The sequence below is a fragment of the Palaemon carinicauda genome, chromosome 33 (genome assembly GCF_036898095.1).
Source record: "Palaemon carinicauda isolate YSFRI2023 chromosome 33, ASM3689809v2, whole genome shotgun sequence".
NCBI classification, from domain to species: Eukaryota; Metazoa; Arthropoda; class Malacostraca; order Decapoda; family Palaemonidae; genus Palaemon; species Palaemon carinicauda.
Window position 1 is genome coordinate 77456053 of NC_090757.1, and position 17155 is coordinate 77473207.

A 17155-nucleotide genomic window follows, 5' to 3' on the forward strand; every position below is an offset into this window, starting at 1 on the left:
ATACCTCTCCGTCCAATAATAAAAAGCCATTCTAAAATCTTTAAAACTAGAGGGTTATTAGTATTAAAAACTTCCATAGCTTGAAGGACACTCCTTGCATCACTAAAAATCGTAAAATTACCCTCCTTCTCCAAAGCTATTTTCTCAATAATGGTTAATATGCCATACAGTTCGGCAGTAAATATGGAAGCTGTTAAGGGAAGTGCACCTCTACAATTAAAACCATTACTATGAACTCCAAATCAAATGCCAGCCTCAGACTTGGAGCCATCAGTATATATAAAAGTCTATCCTATATGTTCTTCAACATGTTCCATAAAAAGACACCTGGCTTCTAGGTCAGTCATATTCTTCTTAACTCCAATAAAGTACAGTGATAAATCTGTAAACGATCTTAATTCGTTCCAGAAACTGCTTCGTATGTTAAAACGATCTTATGTTGAAGCAAATATTCCCACAAGAATACATGGTAATTTATTTAATTCGTTCCTCAGCCTAAAAACCCATAATAAATCCTTAATAAATGGCTACACATAATTACACATTACATTAATACAATATAATAAATACATACAAACCAAAAAAAAAGAATAATAATAGTGAAATAATAAATAAAAAAGGGGTTTAAATGTAACATTTTACCTTAGCGACAGGCCAGCGCAGGTGTAGGGACTGCTAGGCAGGAGGAGACGGAAGATCAGCGAGGAGGTAGGGACGGTGACTTTGTACAATAACATGTACGATAACTTTCACTAACTTACACTACTACGTGAACTTTAACTTAACTTAGCTTATTTTTTTTTTTCATTTTTATAATTTTATATTTTTTTTTACATTTTTCTTTTCTTATTTTCAATTTTCATCACTTTCACTCGATTCGGTCTCCCTTTTCTTTGCTTCACTTTCTTTCTTTTCATCATGATCTCTAGACCATTTTAAAGATTTTTTAAAGAAACTATCGAGTGAAAATTGCTTGCTATGGCTTTTGAGGATTTTTCTAAAATACGTTAAGCAAATATCATCAAACTGCGCAACAACACGGCAAACCTGAAGTTTCTGTGGGTGATGCTTGTCGATGAAATCAACCACGTGTTGATGATATGCCAACATCTGTTTTATTTCCGCCGTACCTAAGATTTGGCCTACCTCCTCAATCTCCTCCGACTCACTCAACTGTGCTTGGAACTCATCATGCTGCATGGCTTGCAGCTCCTTGAGTTCCTCGGTGGTGAGCTCTTCATGATGCTCATCGACGAGTTCGGTGATGTCATCTTCATCCACCTCCAGACCCATGGACTTGCCAAGAGATACAATCTCTTCGACGTCTTCCTCAGCGGCAACCACAGGTTCCTTCTCGGGGCCAAAACCTTCGAAATCTCTGGGAGCAACAGCATCAGGCCAAAGCTTCTTCCAAGCGGAATTCAGGGTCCAACGAGTTACTCCCTCCCAAGCCTGATCAATGATCTTTAAGCAGTGCACGATATTAAAGTGGCTCCTCCAATTCACGCAAAGTTAAGTTGGTGCTTTGCGTGACATTAAAGCACTGCTTAAATAACGGATTTTGAAGCAAAGCGAAAAATGACAAATTCGGAGATAATTTGTATTTTTCCTAACCATACAAACCTTAGCTATTTACATTGGGTTTACTTTCGGCGTAGCTGAAATTGACGAGCCATTAGATTTTAACGAGGGTTTACTACCCCGCGCTAGTTAGCAGGGGTAGGGGGAGGGGTAGCTTGCTACCCCTCCCTCCCTCACACACCGGTGAAATGTCTCACTTCACTTAGACTCTTAGAGGTAGGACTTAACTTGGGGGACAGGGCTGGCGGGCAAATATGTGTAAATAGCTAAGGTTTGTATGGTTAGGAAAAATACAAATTATCTCTGAATTTGTCATTTGTTCCGTAACCGAAATACAAACCACGCTACTGTATTTACATTGGGTGACTTACCCCTTAGGAAGGGTGGAAAGTCCCCAGCCATACTGGCTTTGGCTTACCCGGGGACTCAGAATCCGAGTGAGTCGCACTTGAGAAAAGGAGTCCCTGCACCTCACAAGTTCCTTGCTCCGCAAGGAAACGTGTGGCCTACATAAGCTTGTGTGTGAAGGAAGAAAGTGTGACCCGTCCTAGGCAGTTGACCTGGAGTTCCAGACGGAACTCTGGGTTAGGACGTTCCCAATACCACCTCGTCAGGGTATGGGGGAAGTGACAGTATTGTCTCAATACTTGGAACACAAGGAAGCATGGTTTACCTGCAGAGGTTTGAGGTCAGCTATGCAGAGACCAGGATGCTGCTTCCCCAGTAGAGGGGACGATGAAGAAAGAAGTAAGGGCCAGACATACTTCTTCCGTTCATGCAGTCTAAAACCTGGTAACAATGCCCTCAACCTTCTGCTACCTGTCCAAAAAAGGAGCCCGAGGTTAGACCAGCTGTTGTGTAGCCACCACAGGGCGATAGAAACGTATCGATACCCCTGTGGGTCACGTCCTGCAGGAAGTGGGCTGCGAAGGCCATTAGACGCTTCCAGACTCCAGCTTGTAGCACCTGCGTCACAGAGTAGTTCTTCTTGAAGGCGAGGGACGTTGCGATGTATCCGACATCGTGCTGTAGGGCGACGTGACGGGGGAGGGTCTGGATTCAGGTCGAGATGAATGCCCTTGAGTCCGAGCTGAAAAGGCATACTGGTGACTATCCCGTGTCCTTCCTGTGCTCCCAAACCGGGCTTGTACGTGAGGACAAACTGCAGCTGTTCTCAAAGATAACCCCTCGGTTCCTTTACTGGCAAGAAGGAGAAGGTCTGGGTCATCTGATACAGAACGGAGACTCAAAATCTTGAAGGAGTCGAACCGAAGATCCGGGACTCCAAGATTCTGAGTCTAGAAAACAACTCAGGAGCTAACCTGAATGTTACCTCCCCCTATTCTCTTGAAAGGGAGGAGTCGTACAAGACCATGAAGATTGCTTACACATTGGCCGAGGTCAGGGCAAGCAGGAGCACCGTCCTCCAAGACGGACAACGATCAGAGGCCTGACGTAATGGTTCGTAAGAAGATCTCTTAAGGGACTTAAGAGTCCGAACCATGCTCCATGGAGGAGGTCTCACTCTGACTGGGGGAAGGTACGTTCATAGCTTCGCATGAACGAAGAAAGATCCAGCGGGAAGGAAAAAAAACCTATTCCTTTCAGCCTGATGGCCAGGGGAAGGCTGAGCGATAGGCTTCACTGCCGAGAGCGGAAAAGTTTCCCCCCGCCGATAAGCAATAACTCCGTTATTGCTGGAGTAGAGGCCTCAAGGGAAGAGGTACCTCTCCCACGACACCAACCACAGAAGACTCTCCACTTCGCCTGGTAGACCCCTGCGGATGATTATCGCAGGTGACGCGACCTCTGCTCCGCGCCTGTTGCGGGTTGTCTCTTCATGAGGAGGCGGCGTAGTGTCTCAAGGCGTGAAGCCGAAGCGATGCTACTGCTTGTGAAAGATGTTTTAGTGTGGTTGTTTGAGTAGCCTGTGTCGTGGAAGAAGCTCTCCCGGGAGTTCTGTCAGGGGATGCAGAAGGTCCGGAAACCGTACTGCGTATAGTTGCAGCGGAGCTCTCAGGGCCATCAAAAGATTGACAGACAACCTGGTTTCGTTGAGACCCCTCCTCAATAGACAACAATGGTGGGAAGACGTAGGCGTCGATGCTGTCCTACCGTCACCAGAAAGCATCTTGCCAAAGAGTCTTGGGGTCTGAGACTGGGGGGAAGTACAGTGGAAGCTTGAAGTTCCAGGCTGTCGTGTTTAGGTCCCCCAGGCCAGGACTTGCCGGTTACTAGAGGCCAAAGACCCCAAGGTGCTCTCTATCTGTGAGGTTCTGCTCAAATTGTCGGAGAGAACATTCCTCTGCCCGGAATGAGCGAGCCGATAGCGGTATCGAGTGGACTTCGGATCATCTCAGTATCCCTACTGCAAGATGCGAAAGTATGGAAATGTACCTCCCTGCTGGTTGGAATAAGCCAGTACCATGGAGTTGTCGCGCACAGAGCGACTCGGCGGGATCTGTAGGATCTATAGAAGGGCCAGACTACGGCCTCTAAGCCTACCTGAATGATGAGAAGGTACCCTTCAGGTCCTGACCATAGGCCTGAACCGGAACATGGCCACCCCCCCCTTTTCTTTGACGAGTCCGAGAACAGCATCAAATGCGGGGAAAGGACAAGAATATCCACTCCCATGCAAGAGGTTCCACAGGTCAACACCCATTGCAGGTCTAATCGTTCCGCTGGTCCCATAGGGGCCAGAAAGTCCGGTTAATCGTTGCTTTGATTCCACTGGAACTTGGGCCGCCAAACAGGGAACTTATCCTGAGGCGCCTGTTCGGGACGTAGACGGGTCAATGAGGAAAGGAGACCCAGGAAACGTTCCAAGATAGGGCTGAAAGCTCTCCTTGACTGAGAAAAGGTTCTGCGACTCTCCTCAGCCTCGCCACAGTCAACTGAAGGGAAGGCTCGGAGAAGGAGCCAAGATCATGGCTAGATATTCCAGATGTTGAGGCAGAAGAAGAGAAGGCTCCCAGCGAATTTACTATGATCCCTCACTCTTGGTAAGTCCAGGAAGCTTGTCCCGGTGTTGAAGAAGGTTGAACCCGAGACTACCGGAGTTGGCCAGACCTTCAAAAAGCAAAGGAGGCGGAAGCCTGCTCCTGAGCGGCCATGAGGAAAGCAGGGAGAGTTCTTTGGTGAAAACCTGCGATGCTGCGGCGGGATCGCCACACAGCATCTTAAGCAGGAACATCTGTAATCTAGGCTGAATTCCAAGTGCTTCCTGGAAGATGGTTGGAATGGGACCTGGAAGTACCCGTCCTTCCGATCCAGGGCATAAGGAGTCTTGCGGTCTCGTTACCAGTCTGATAGACTCTGCTGTTCCACGCTGGACGAAGTTTGTTCGACAAACTTGATCAGAGCTGAGAGGTCGACGACCGAATTCCCGTCTCAGATGCTTTCCTACAAGAAAGGATCGACTGAAGCAGCCGGGGGAGAAGCCGTCAACGACCCTAAGGAGGACCTTCTCCTAAAGCATGGCTCCTTCTGCCCAACGGGCAAACCTCTTGCCGACCCCATGGCATAGAGGCTCAGCGACACTGGATTCGCTGACAGTGGAGGAGAGATGTTAAGAGCGAGGCGCGATATCCTTGGCTGATCACGGAGATCGTGCAGGAATCGGCATCGGGAAGCTGTTATCCGGACGAGTAACCTTAGGCATCCCCCCAGCGTGAGACCTGCAAGGGGGGGTTGCCAATCCTAGAGTTTGTGAACTCTGCCGCTCCCTCTAGGATTATGCCTCCCCGGAAGAACTTCCCGTCCTACCTGTCCCTGACAGGAGGGGACTGCTATTGTACACCTTGTCTTAGCTGCCGTAGCTAGTTCCGATAACCTAGGCTGACGAGGCTGAATGAAGAGGCGTCGGAGGCTTGCAGGGTCTGGAAGCAAGCGCCTTGGAGGAGTGAAAATGGAATTCGACTTCCTTCGCACAACAGCTGTCCATTTCTCTGTCCTTGGGCTCAAACAAGCTCTTCCCAAGGATGGAAGAGTGTCTGAGCTTGTCGACATCCACAAATGGGACTCGCGAGAGGAAGCCCTCGGTCACTGCGTCTAGATGCTCCGACATCGAGTTTGCCCGCAAGTTCGAAACTTGGCGACGGAACGCAAAGGTGCTTGAGCCCGAGAGAAGGAAAGTACCCATGATCTTCCTGGGGCTTCCTTTTACAAAACCTCAAGTCGCAACCGGGGAGGGAAAGGCCTGGTAAGCCCCTTCCGCGAAATGGTGAAGAGGAAGGGCTAAACCAGTCACCACCTGCCCGACGGAGAAATCTCTTAAGAAAAACTCCCTGGCAAGACCCTTCCAGGGAATGGTGAGGAGGAAGGGCTAAACCAGGTTCTGGAAAGAGGAATGTTGCTCAGACCTCCCTGAAGATTCTTCCTGCTCTTGCACGTGCCATGCTCTGCGTTTACGGGGTGAAGACAGTGTTCTGGAAATACGCGCTCCTGAAGACTCGCCGGGTTGCCCGTGTTGCGAAACCCCGACGGGAATCGCGGTCACAATTGCCCTGGAGCTCGCGCAATGGTAAATCAATGGTTCGCGCGTGGGCGAACGTGGAAGCGCCCGTGCGCGGGCACGCAGGCGTGTGGGCGCGCAGACGAAAGTGCGCGAGGGAGCGCAGGAGGAGGGCGAGCGTGGTTGGAAGGGCGAGAGCTGGCGGTCGGAATCCGATAGTACGCAGGCGAGCGACGGCGGGTTGGCGAGCGATGGCTTACTGGCAGGAATCGCGCTGGCGCTTGCGCGATGGAACACGGTTGGTTAGCACGTGGGCGAACATGGGTGCGCATGTGCGCGGGCACGCATGCGCGTGGGCCCCCATGCGTGTGGGCGCGAGGGCGAGCGCAGGCGGCCGGGAGACCGATGGCGCGTAGGCGGGCGATGGCGCGTAGGCGGGCGATGGCGCGTCTTGGCGAGTGAAGGCGCGTTGGCAAGCGATGGCGCGTTGGCAAGCGATGGCCCGTTGGCAAGCGATGGCCCGTTGGCGAGCGGTGGTGCATTAAAAACGCTAGCGCGCAGGCGCGTAGGAGATCACAGATGCGTAAGAGACTAGAGAAGGCTGACGGCGAGAAGGCGACAGGAAAACTTTTTGCCTGCGCCCAGGTCTGATAGATCGTGGGCGAGAGGGCGAACGTTAGCGCGCATCACGCTAATCAGAAGGCGCGCAGGTGCATCAGGAAGGAGAGCGCTGATGCGAGCTGTCAAGCAGGCGATCCTGGGCGTTCAGGAAAACCGTTGGCGCCCATTGGCTCGTAGCAGGAAAGGGCGCGCAGATGTGCGCTGGCGCACAGAAGGACAGGTGAGCGCTGAAGAGAGCTGGCACACAGAAGGACAGGCGAGCAGGAAGATCTACGGCGAGACTCGGCTACCGGAGATCGTGGTCCACAGCAGGCGAGCGCTAGAGCGCTACTGCGCGCCCAAACCTGGCACTTAAGGGACTTACCCACACTGTGGAATAAGCCCCTTAGACCCGAAGGTACCGGTGCCCGTTGAAAACGGGGTGTGTTGGCGCCCACTGCGCATCTGCGTCCAGGAACGGAGGTGAAGACTAGAGGGTCTGGCAGGAGAAGCAGCAGCAACGGTCGGTACTCGTCAAGGAGGGTCCTCTTCGGAGAACGTCGAACAAAGATGAAGACGACCTCGGACAGGTGCAACACCCTCCGGCCTCCGAAGAGGAGTCTCTGAACGTGACCTCCCCCGAGGGGAAGAGTCACTTGCAGGAGAGACCGTAGGCATCAGCTGTCCCCAAAGGGAAACTGAGCCCTCAGCAACAACAGCAGGAGGAGTCCTCCGAAGAGGAGTCTCTGTGGTGAACTCCCCCCAGGGGAGAAGCACTCGCACGAGAGACCGTAAGCTCAACTGCCCCCCGAAGGGAACAGAGGCTTTAGCAATAATAGCAGACGGAGGCCTCCGAAGAGGTGTCTCTGTGGTGCGCTCCCCCTCGGGGGAGAAGCACTCGCGGGAGAGACCGTAGGGCTCAGCTGCCCCCCGAAGGGGATCGAGCCTTCAGCAACAACAGCAGACGGAGTCCTCCGAAGAGGAGTCTCTGTGGTGAACTCCCCCCCGGGGGAGAAGCACTCGCAGGAGAGACCGTAGGGCTCGGAAGCCCCCCGAAAGGAACTGAGCCTTCAGCAACATCAGCAACAACAGCAGAAGAGTCCTCCGAAGAGGAGTCTTTGAGTGTCCTCCCTCGCGAACAAAAGAGGAACACTTCGTAGAAGAGACGGGTCAAAGCCAATGACCTAAAAAGAGCAATCCTCCGAAGAGGGGCTCCTGCAGTTGCTCAGCCCCTTAAGCGTAACTGCAGGTGCGACCGCTCAGCACCAAGAGCATAGTCGCACGAAAAAAAGGCAAGAGGAGTTCCCCCCGAAGGGAAAAAACCCAAGCCTGGACGGGAAAACTTCTCTCGGAAGGGAAGTTACCCACCCAAGGAGGCGAGCCTCCTGAGTGTTCTAAAATGAACTGGAGAGCTGTCAGTCGTCACGGGAGCACTTCCAGGAGAAGGAGACACGCCCCTGACGAAGATCTATAGGGGAGGAAGCAACAGCAGATTCCCCAGGCCCCAAAAACAGCTCGCTTCGTTGCCACATTACAGAAACAAAACTAGATCGTTAACTGTGAAAAATAAAAAACAAAAATCATTAGTTAACATTCATTCCCCCAGGAAGACTCCGAAGAGGAATCCCGAGGGAAAAGAACACAAGAATTACACAACAGGCACGTGCCCTCAAAACCACTTACACTCACGGAAGGAGAGCTGTAACAAACATAGAATTATAACAAATATAATTATGTAATTATGTAATTTAAATATGAATGTTCACTAAATAAAGAACGAAAACCCCGAAAGGAATCGTTCTACAAAACTGAAGAGTCAACAAATACAATTAGATTCATAAACTGATTGAGACAAAATGTACGGCGTAGCAACCCCACCCACACGGGAAGGAAGCTACTCAGACGTAGTAAAGGTAAAACGTAGTAAAGGGTGAACGACCACTAGAGAGAGAGAGAGAGAGACCGTAGTCAAACTCGATCGAGACCCATGAAATTACACCGTGGTGGCCTAACTGCCGAGGGCTCCACGGAGATATCGTACACTACACACACAAGCACGAACTCTGAAAAGGAAACTTACTGATTTCTATACTCAAATATATACATAAACACGAAAAAATGTTTACATATACAGTGAGCCCTCGCTACTTCGCGGTTCGACCATCGCGGATTCACCACTTCGTGGGTTTTTTTCATAACCCATATATATATACATATCGCGGATTTTCCGGAAATTTCGAAAATACCGCGATATCTGAAGACCCCAAATACGATATTTCGTTACCTGTAATTCCATTAATACTGTAATTAGTAATACCTGCTCTTACTGATTGTTCATTGCATTACATATGACATATAATTCAGCACAGAAAGAAATAAAACACGAAAAGAGAATGTGATCATACGATAATTCAGTACAGTACTGTATACAGTACGTAGTAAAATTAAATCGAACATGAAACGCAAATCAGATGCAGTCATACCATATTAGAATGGTGTAAGGCTGCTGATGGCTACTACTGTACTACAAATGTAATGGATGTGCATCTTTTCCATTAATCTTTTGTATGTATACTTACGTAGTACTGCATCCAATAATATTCTTTGTTGCAAAAATCACATCTCGAATAAGCGTACAAAAGAGAGAGAGAGAGAGAGAGAGAGAGAGAGAGAGAGAGAGAGAGAGAGAGAGAGAGAGAGAGAGACATATCCTACAACAAAACAAGCGTAAAATAGCGTACGTAAAGCTGTATTATTATTATTATTATTGTTGTTGTTATTAAAATTATTATTGTCATTATTATTATTATCATTATTATTATTATTATTATCATTATTATCATTATTTATTATTATTATTATTACTGTATACGTAGGGTACCTTGTACTTTGAATTGGTAACCTACATAGCATATAAGACGGGTTGTGATTGGTTCAAGCGCTGATAGATGACGAATCAGAACCCAAGTTTTGTTATCTAGCCTGTGATTGGTGTTTTGCCCGCATCTCCAACCCGCAGCATCTACGTATTCGCGGTCACTTTGTCTCCCGCCGTATCGCTGTGTAGATGTTGTTAAGTTATTGTCAACTTTAATCTGTGCTGTGCGTAACTGTTGTAAGTTGAACTTTTTGTTGAACTTTCTGTTAAACCCTACTGTACAATGCATCCCAAGCGTTCTGCTTCTACTAAGGCTGGTAGTGAGCCTAAACGCCACCGAAAGATGATGACGATTGCTGAGAAGGTGACGCTTCTCGATATGTTAAAAGACGGTAGAAATTTTGCGTCCGCAGCCCGCCTTTTGGAATCAATGAATCCACCGTTCGCTATATCAAGAAGGACGAGGCGAACATTAGATAGACGGCTACCATCACCTTTAGCAAATCAGCGAAGCGAGTCGTTACCACGCGTAATAAAACTATCGTACGCATGGAAGGTGCTTTAGCAGTGTGGATTGCCGACTGCCGGAAGAAGAACATAGCCTTGGATACGAACACCATCCGAACAAAGGCTTTGAGCTTGTATGAGAATTTTGCGGCAAAGGAACCTCAAGACGACGATGGCGACCATGCTGAAGAAGATGATGATGTAGATGAACTTCAACCAGGGACATCCACTGATTCCCAGCCTCAGAAAAAACGTTTTTCCACCAGCAAAGGATGGTTCGCGAAGTTTCAGAAACGCTTCGCCCTGAAAAGCGTTTCCCTGCATGGCGAGGCTGCTTCCGCTGACACTGCCGCTGCTGAAACTTACGTGAACCAGACGTTCAAGAATATTATCGCCGAAGGTGGATACAAGCCGGAACAAGTCTTTAATATGGATGAGACCGGCTTGTTTTGGAAGAGAATGCCGTCGCGAACTTTCCTGTTCAAAGAAGAAGCCAAAGCCTCTGGCTTTAAAGCATTCAAGGATCGCGTTACCCTCGTTATGTGTGGCAATGCTGCTGGATTTTTGCTAAAGTCGGGGCTTATTAACAAGTCGAAAAATCCTCGCGCTTTGAAAAATAAGAATAAGAATCTCCTTCCCGTGTACTGGATGCATAATCCAAAAGCATGGAATACGAAGATGCTGACCTCCAACTGGTTCCACCAGTGTTTCATCCCACAAGTCAGTCAATATCTCTTAGAGAAGGGCTTGCCATTCAAGATCCTTCTCCTTATGGAGAACGCTGGTGGACACGCAACTGACCTGTCGCGTGAGGGCGTTCAGGTTGAGTTCCAGCCACCCAACACCACGTCATTAATTCAACCGATGGACCAGGGGGTTATCAGGGCGTTCAAGGCCCTCTACACGAAGAATACCTTGGCGGACCTAGTTGCATGTGCGGATGCTGCCCAAGAAGATGAAGATTTTAATTTGAAGGCGTACTGGCGGCAGTACACCATAGCCACGTGCCTGCAGAACATTCAGAAGGCACTGCAAGAAATGAAACCTGTAACCGTGAATGCGAGCTGGAAGAAGTTGTGGCCCCAGATTGTTTACGACGACGAGGGATTTACTCCGTCTGAAATCCAACACTCTGCAATACGCAAATCTGTGCAGTTGGCTGCGATAATTGGAGGTGACGGGTTTGGCGACATGACGACTGAAGACGTCGACGAGTTGTTGGACTGCCATTCCCAGCCGCTAACTGACGCAGACCTCGAAGACCTGACGAAATCGGCCAGTGAAGAAGAGAGCGAAACACAGGAAGAGACCCAAGAAAATGTTGAAGAAACGGGCTTAACATTAGAACGGCTTGCCAAGGTATGCAACCATATAAAGGAGGTGAAAGAAATGTTGCAAGAGTGGGACGAGGATATGGTTCAGTCTATGCAATTCTGCAACAAGATCGATGAAGACATGATTCCCTACAGGATGCTCTTAGAGTGAAAAAAGAAGCAGCGGCAGCAACTTCCGATCACAATGTTCTTCCAGCCTCACAAAAAAGAGCCAGTTCCTCCTGCTAGTACGCCTTCGGAAGAAATTGAAGAAGTTTCCCAGGAAGAAGTTGAAGAGGTGTCCCAGGAAAAGACACCTCCGTCTGAAGAGACGTAAAATACTATCATTGGCTGCACAGTAGAAGACATCATCAGCTTCATCATCATCATTTCTACTGTGCAGCAAATTCATCGCCATCATCATTCAAGTTTTTCTTCAACTTCTTTCGTGGTGAGTACAGTAACAATATTTATCTTTTACTTTAATATTCTAACATTTTAATATTTGTGCCTGTTTTAGTTTAGTACTGTATGCATTAAGTTAAAGGGAAGGTTTTAAAAGTCTGAAGAGTATACATGTTGTAACCTATCATATTTTTTTTGTTTAAAATTTACATTTACGTATGTATAACTCACTCCTCACTCACTCACTCTCGTAAATTGATTTTTTTTGTTTAAAATTTACATTTACAGTACGTAAGTAAAACAATAAAATCAATCAATCAATCAATCAATCAATCAATCAATCAATCAATCAATCAATCAATCTCTCTCTCTCTCTCTCTCTCTCTCTCTCTCTCTCTCTCTCTCTCTCTCTCTCTCTCTCTCTCTCTCAAATTGTTTTCCTGCTTTGCTCCGTACAGTACGTACTGTATGATTTTATATAGATACGGTAAATAATATTTGTAATAACATATTTTCTAAAAGCTTTTACTGTAATATCATTATTTATCACTTTCATCATGTGCGTTAAATGCCTTCTTTGTTTACTGAGCGTGGTTGTTTACTGAGCGTGGTTGTTTACTGAGCGTGGTTGTTTACTGAGCGTGGTTGTTTACTGAGCGTACTTTATGACGCCGTCGTTTCAGGCGGCGTCATAAAGAAAAAAATTTCATTTGGAAGTCCTAAGAAAAATTAAGTAAAACATTGGTAATAACAAAATCAACATACTGTATAATCAATATAATCGATGCAAAAATTAACCTATACACAGAAGTGTACACTAAATGCATTTGTTTCTTCATTATGATCAGAGAAACGTAAAGAAAACATTGGTTGCCATTTTTTATCGTGCTTTTTGGCGTGTTTAGGAAACGCATGATATAAAATCGCCTTTAATATTTGTGCCTGTTCTAGTTTAGGGTACTGTAGTACATGCATTAAGTGTTCTGTACATTAAAGGGTAGTTTGTTAACAGCACTATGTACAAGGGAAGGTTTTAATAGTCTGAATATACATGTTAAATAAATAGGTACAGTAAATATGGTGTCACTACTTCGGGGATTTTCACCTATCGCGGTCGGGTCTGGAACCTATCTACCGCGATAAAAGAGGGTTCACTGTATATTGAGTATAAGAAAAGTAAGTGATTAAGTAAAGACAAAACAAATAATGGCTGCCAAGCGAGGACGAAGACAGGCACGTCTGTCCATCGTCCGAGCCAAAAATGAAGCGAGACATTTCACCGGTGTGTGAGGGGGGGAGGGGTAGCAAGCTACCCCTCCCCCTACCCCTGCTAACTAGCGCGGGGTAGTAAACCCTCGTTAAAATCTAATGGCTCGTTAATCTCAGCTACGCCGAAAGTAAACCCAATGTAAATAGCGTGGTTTGTATTTCGGTTACGGAACAAATCTATTTTTGGTTGAGGTAGCCATGTCGTCCTGATGGAAGTTCCTTCATTAGTAGCTTCCTAGGTTATATTTGACTACAGTGATATATCCCAGAGAATTTACCAAAGGTATCCAGAATTCTAACTCCTGGAGCGAATATCCCTTAAAACAGGATATCGCGTAATCAGAGGACGTATTCTTGACACGTCTCATAGCTATCTACACCCCTAATAGCGTTTCCACTTCGAGGGGAAAAAAAAAAAAAGTGTCAAGAATATAGGAGAATCGTTAAAGAGGCAACGCTCTCGACACTCCTACTGTACTGTAAATAGTGCGCCGAATCCCCACCGCGAGGCGCCACCGAGCAATTCTTTGTAGCTTTGTAGGAGTTCCAGATACAGTACCATAGTAAGGGATTCATTATCCTTTTGTCAAAATGATTGAATTGAATATAGGATTTAGGCATTAAGCCAAGCACTGGGGCATCAAAGGCCATTCAGCGCTATATAACGAAAATCATTCAATCATATCTGTATACTCACACCATTTAGTATCATTTTAACCTTTAATAAAAATCGCAACACTTTCATACAATAAAATCTAGATGTGAAATAAATAGGAATTAAAAGGGTAAAATAAATAAATAAATTGATAAAATCAATTATAGCTCGTAATATAACCCAATACAGTATTTTGTATACATTTTCTCAAGTTCAAGGTATTACAGTTTTCCCCCAGTATATCTCTTAAAGGTTTGTCCTGGAGTAAATGTGTCCTCCTCTGAAGATTAAAAACAGGACAATCGACTAAAATATGTTTAACATCCATTGTCACTTGACAGGTATTACAAAGAGGGGCCTGTCTCCCTTCCCCACTCTTCATTAAATAATTGTGCGTTGCATGTGTATGGCCAATACGCAGCCTAGTTAAAATAATGGTATCCCTCCTACTTGTAGAATTACAAGATGACCATTTATCCACCAATGGGTGGATTTGTTTCAATTTTGTATTGGTGGTCGGTTCAGACCATCGAGCTTGCCACTTATTTTTACTGTAAAGATGAATCTCACTTTTAAGATCTTTGTAAGGAATACTCAAGGGGGATGGATTACTTAGCCCTGAAGCTTCCTTTGCTGCCTTATCTACTTGTTCATTTCCATCCACCCCAACATGGGCAGGGACCCAACAGAAGTGAACACTGATACTCTTCCTAGACTGCAGAAGTACTAAACAGTCCTGCACCTCTTGTACTAGATGATGGCCAGGCATAATTTGTTCCTGCACCTCTTGTACTAGATGATGGCCAGGCATAATTTGTTTTAATGAGAGTAAAACACTATTGGAATCCGTAAAAATTGTATAAAAACTATTTTGGTTGCCATTTTTAAAAATATGTTGGACTGCGAGAATTATTGCGTACAGCTCAGCAGTAAATATTGAACAAGAGGATGGGAGTTTCCTTCTAATAACAATATCCCCCACCACAGCTGCACTTCCAACTCCTGCAGCCGATTTGGAGCCATCTGTAAAAACATGTTTCCCATATACAGAAAATGAAATCGATAACACAACATATATATTTTAAGGTGGTGAAACATGGAGGTAAAAATAAAATACAAAACTCAATTCAGTATTTTAATAAAAAAGTATAAAGTACGAACAATCCTATTGAATTAACAATATCCTCTTTAGTTTCAATGACCTTTCTGTTATCGGCTATCGACTCTGCATCATAACCTGTAAGTTTAGACAGTTACATTATAAACACAAATTACCACTGAAGGCACAAACATTAATATGAAACTATATCGCTTGATATACGGGCAATACATGAAAATTCTTAATTACCAATCGAAGATAAATTAGTCAGGTTACAATTACCGGTCGTTACTGTACCCAGGTAAGCCTACCACACCTACAATGAACAAGAAGGAAAGGGAACTAATTACAGGTAGACCAACAATGTCAAATATTCTCAAATAATATCGACATATAATATCAGTAACTAATTAATAACCTACCAGCGGAAAACAACACCATCCGTATAATGGGCTAAGACTGATCGATACAATCCAACTATATCACTAGCACTCGCAGAACTGTACGAGAAAAAATAAAGTAACAAAACTATTACGGATGTATGCTAATGCATGGAAAGTTTTACGTAACTTGTCCTTACAGAGTTATTTTATTGTTATTTTAGGTCACGTCAGGACTTCTGAAACCTCAACTAAAAGACACTAATGGCCTTACCTTAGCTAAAGGGCGAAGCATGTATGGCTTAAGTGAAGGATTTTATATCACGTTGGGCGCTCCGTGCCAGATGCAAAGTCCAGAGATGGGGAGAGAGAGAGAGAGTGAGCCTGTATTTAGCAAAGAGCCATTTTCAAAACGAAAGCACAAACGTCGACAGGATCCATTTGTAGTAAATGTCTTCCACTCAACAAGTCTGTTTAGCGCTCTTCATAGCAGCTCAGTACCCACGGTGTCCAAAAGTGAAAAGCGAGAGTGAACCCCTTACGCTACTCTCTCCGTTGAAGTAGCAGAATTCACTGGCGACCATTTCTCCGCCGTGTCACACGTTAGCTCGGAAACCAAAACAAAGATTAGTTCCCGAGAATTATTGCTTGTCTTGGTCCTTAAGACCACCCAACAACAGATAAGGCCATTATGCAAATTGATTTAAAATTACATTCCAAAAAGCCTGTAAAGACATTTTACAAAAAACAGTCATGCACACAGAACATATAACAAAAAATTACCCCACTCAAGTCCACACAAAACTGCGTGAGAAATTAGAAAAAGAAATTTATACAGAAAAATAAATATTTATTTTTGTACATCCCATGATGTTGAGCAGCATGATTTAAAAACTCACTTTTCATTACCCTACTAGGTAAGGTATTTTTCCCTCCTGCCGTAAAACATACTTTAACAGGTGGATTACACCAAGGAGGAGACTTGGGATATCCTACCTCTGCACTTTTCATTACCCTACTAGGTAAGGTATTTTTCCCTTCTGCCGTAAAACATACTTTAACTTTTCCCTTCTGCCGTAAAACATACTTTAACAGGTGGATTACACCAAGGAGGAGACTTGGGATATCCTACCTCTGCTATCTGTGCTGTTAACAAGCCTACTTCTCTAGCATCATTTTTCAGCTGTACTTCCAAAGGCTTAGGCACTCTAGATCTGTTAGGAGCCCGATCTATAGGCGCCCTAACATATATACAGTTAGGATTGTTTCTCACAGCAAGGGACCTAGCTAAAAACCTCAAACTCAACTCCTCTCTGCGAATGGAAAGGGGAGGTATGCCAGAATCAACATAGAGACTGTCAATGGGAGATGTTCTGTAAGCACCTGTGCAGATGCGAACCCCAGCATTGTGAACAATATCAAGTTTTCCAAGTAAAGTCTTTGTAGCTGACCCATATATTTGGCATGCATAGTCTAACTTGCTCAGACACAAAGATGTATAAATTCTAAGCAAAGTTGTTCTATCAGCACCCCAATCAAAATGCGATACCACTTTCAGAATGTTCAGTGACTTCTTAACCCTGATAGATAGGTCATTTATATGGGGACCAAATGTCATTTTCTTGTCGAAAATGACTCCAAGAAACTTGACATTATCCTCATATGGCAAAATGCAATCATTTAAGAAAAGGGTGGGGATCTCTTCCCTTTTACAAGTACGAGTAAAGCGAATGGCTTTGCTCTTCTGAGGAGAAAACATGAATCCACGAGAATTTGCCCATGCGGAAGCAGCATTTATTGCAATTTGAAGATTTTGGCATGCTTGTAGTGCAGATGATCCACTACAATAAATTGCAAAGTCATCAAAAAATAGTGATCCTTGTATGCCAGGAGGTAGGTGACTCATGAGACTATTAATAGCAACAGCAAACAAGGTCACACTCAATAACCTGCCTTGGGGGACACCTTCTTGCATGTAGGATGAAGATAGTTCTGACCCTACTCTCACTTTA

General features: G+C 45.5%; 1 protein-coding gene and 1 long non-coding RNA gene across 6 annotated transcripts in view; both read right to left on the reverse strand.

Moving 5' to 3' along the window:
* LOC137626346 (uncharacterized) overlaps nucleotides 1–17155 on the reverse strand; it is a 192779-nt gene that overhangs the window by 153398 nt on the left and 22226 nt on the right. The gene's annotated exons all lie outside the window — the stretch shown is intronic.
* Nucleotides 14786–15934, reverse strand: LOC137626345 (uncharacterized). Of its 2 annotated transcripts, XR_011041021.1 has the most exons (4): nucleotides 15418–15934; nucleotides 15186–15263; nucleotides 15013–15079; nucleotides 14786–14901 (listed from the first exon to the last, which is right to left on the reverse strand). It is a non-coding gene; the product is annotated as an uncharacterized lncRNA (long non-coding RNA). The 2 variants fall into 2 exon arrangements; XR_011041020.1 differs by having other exon boundaries at nucleotides 14786–15079.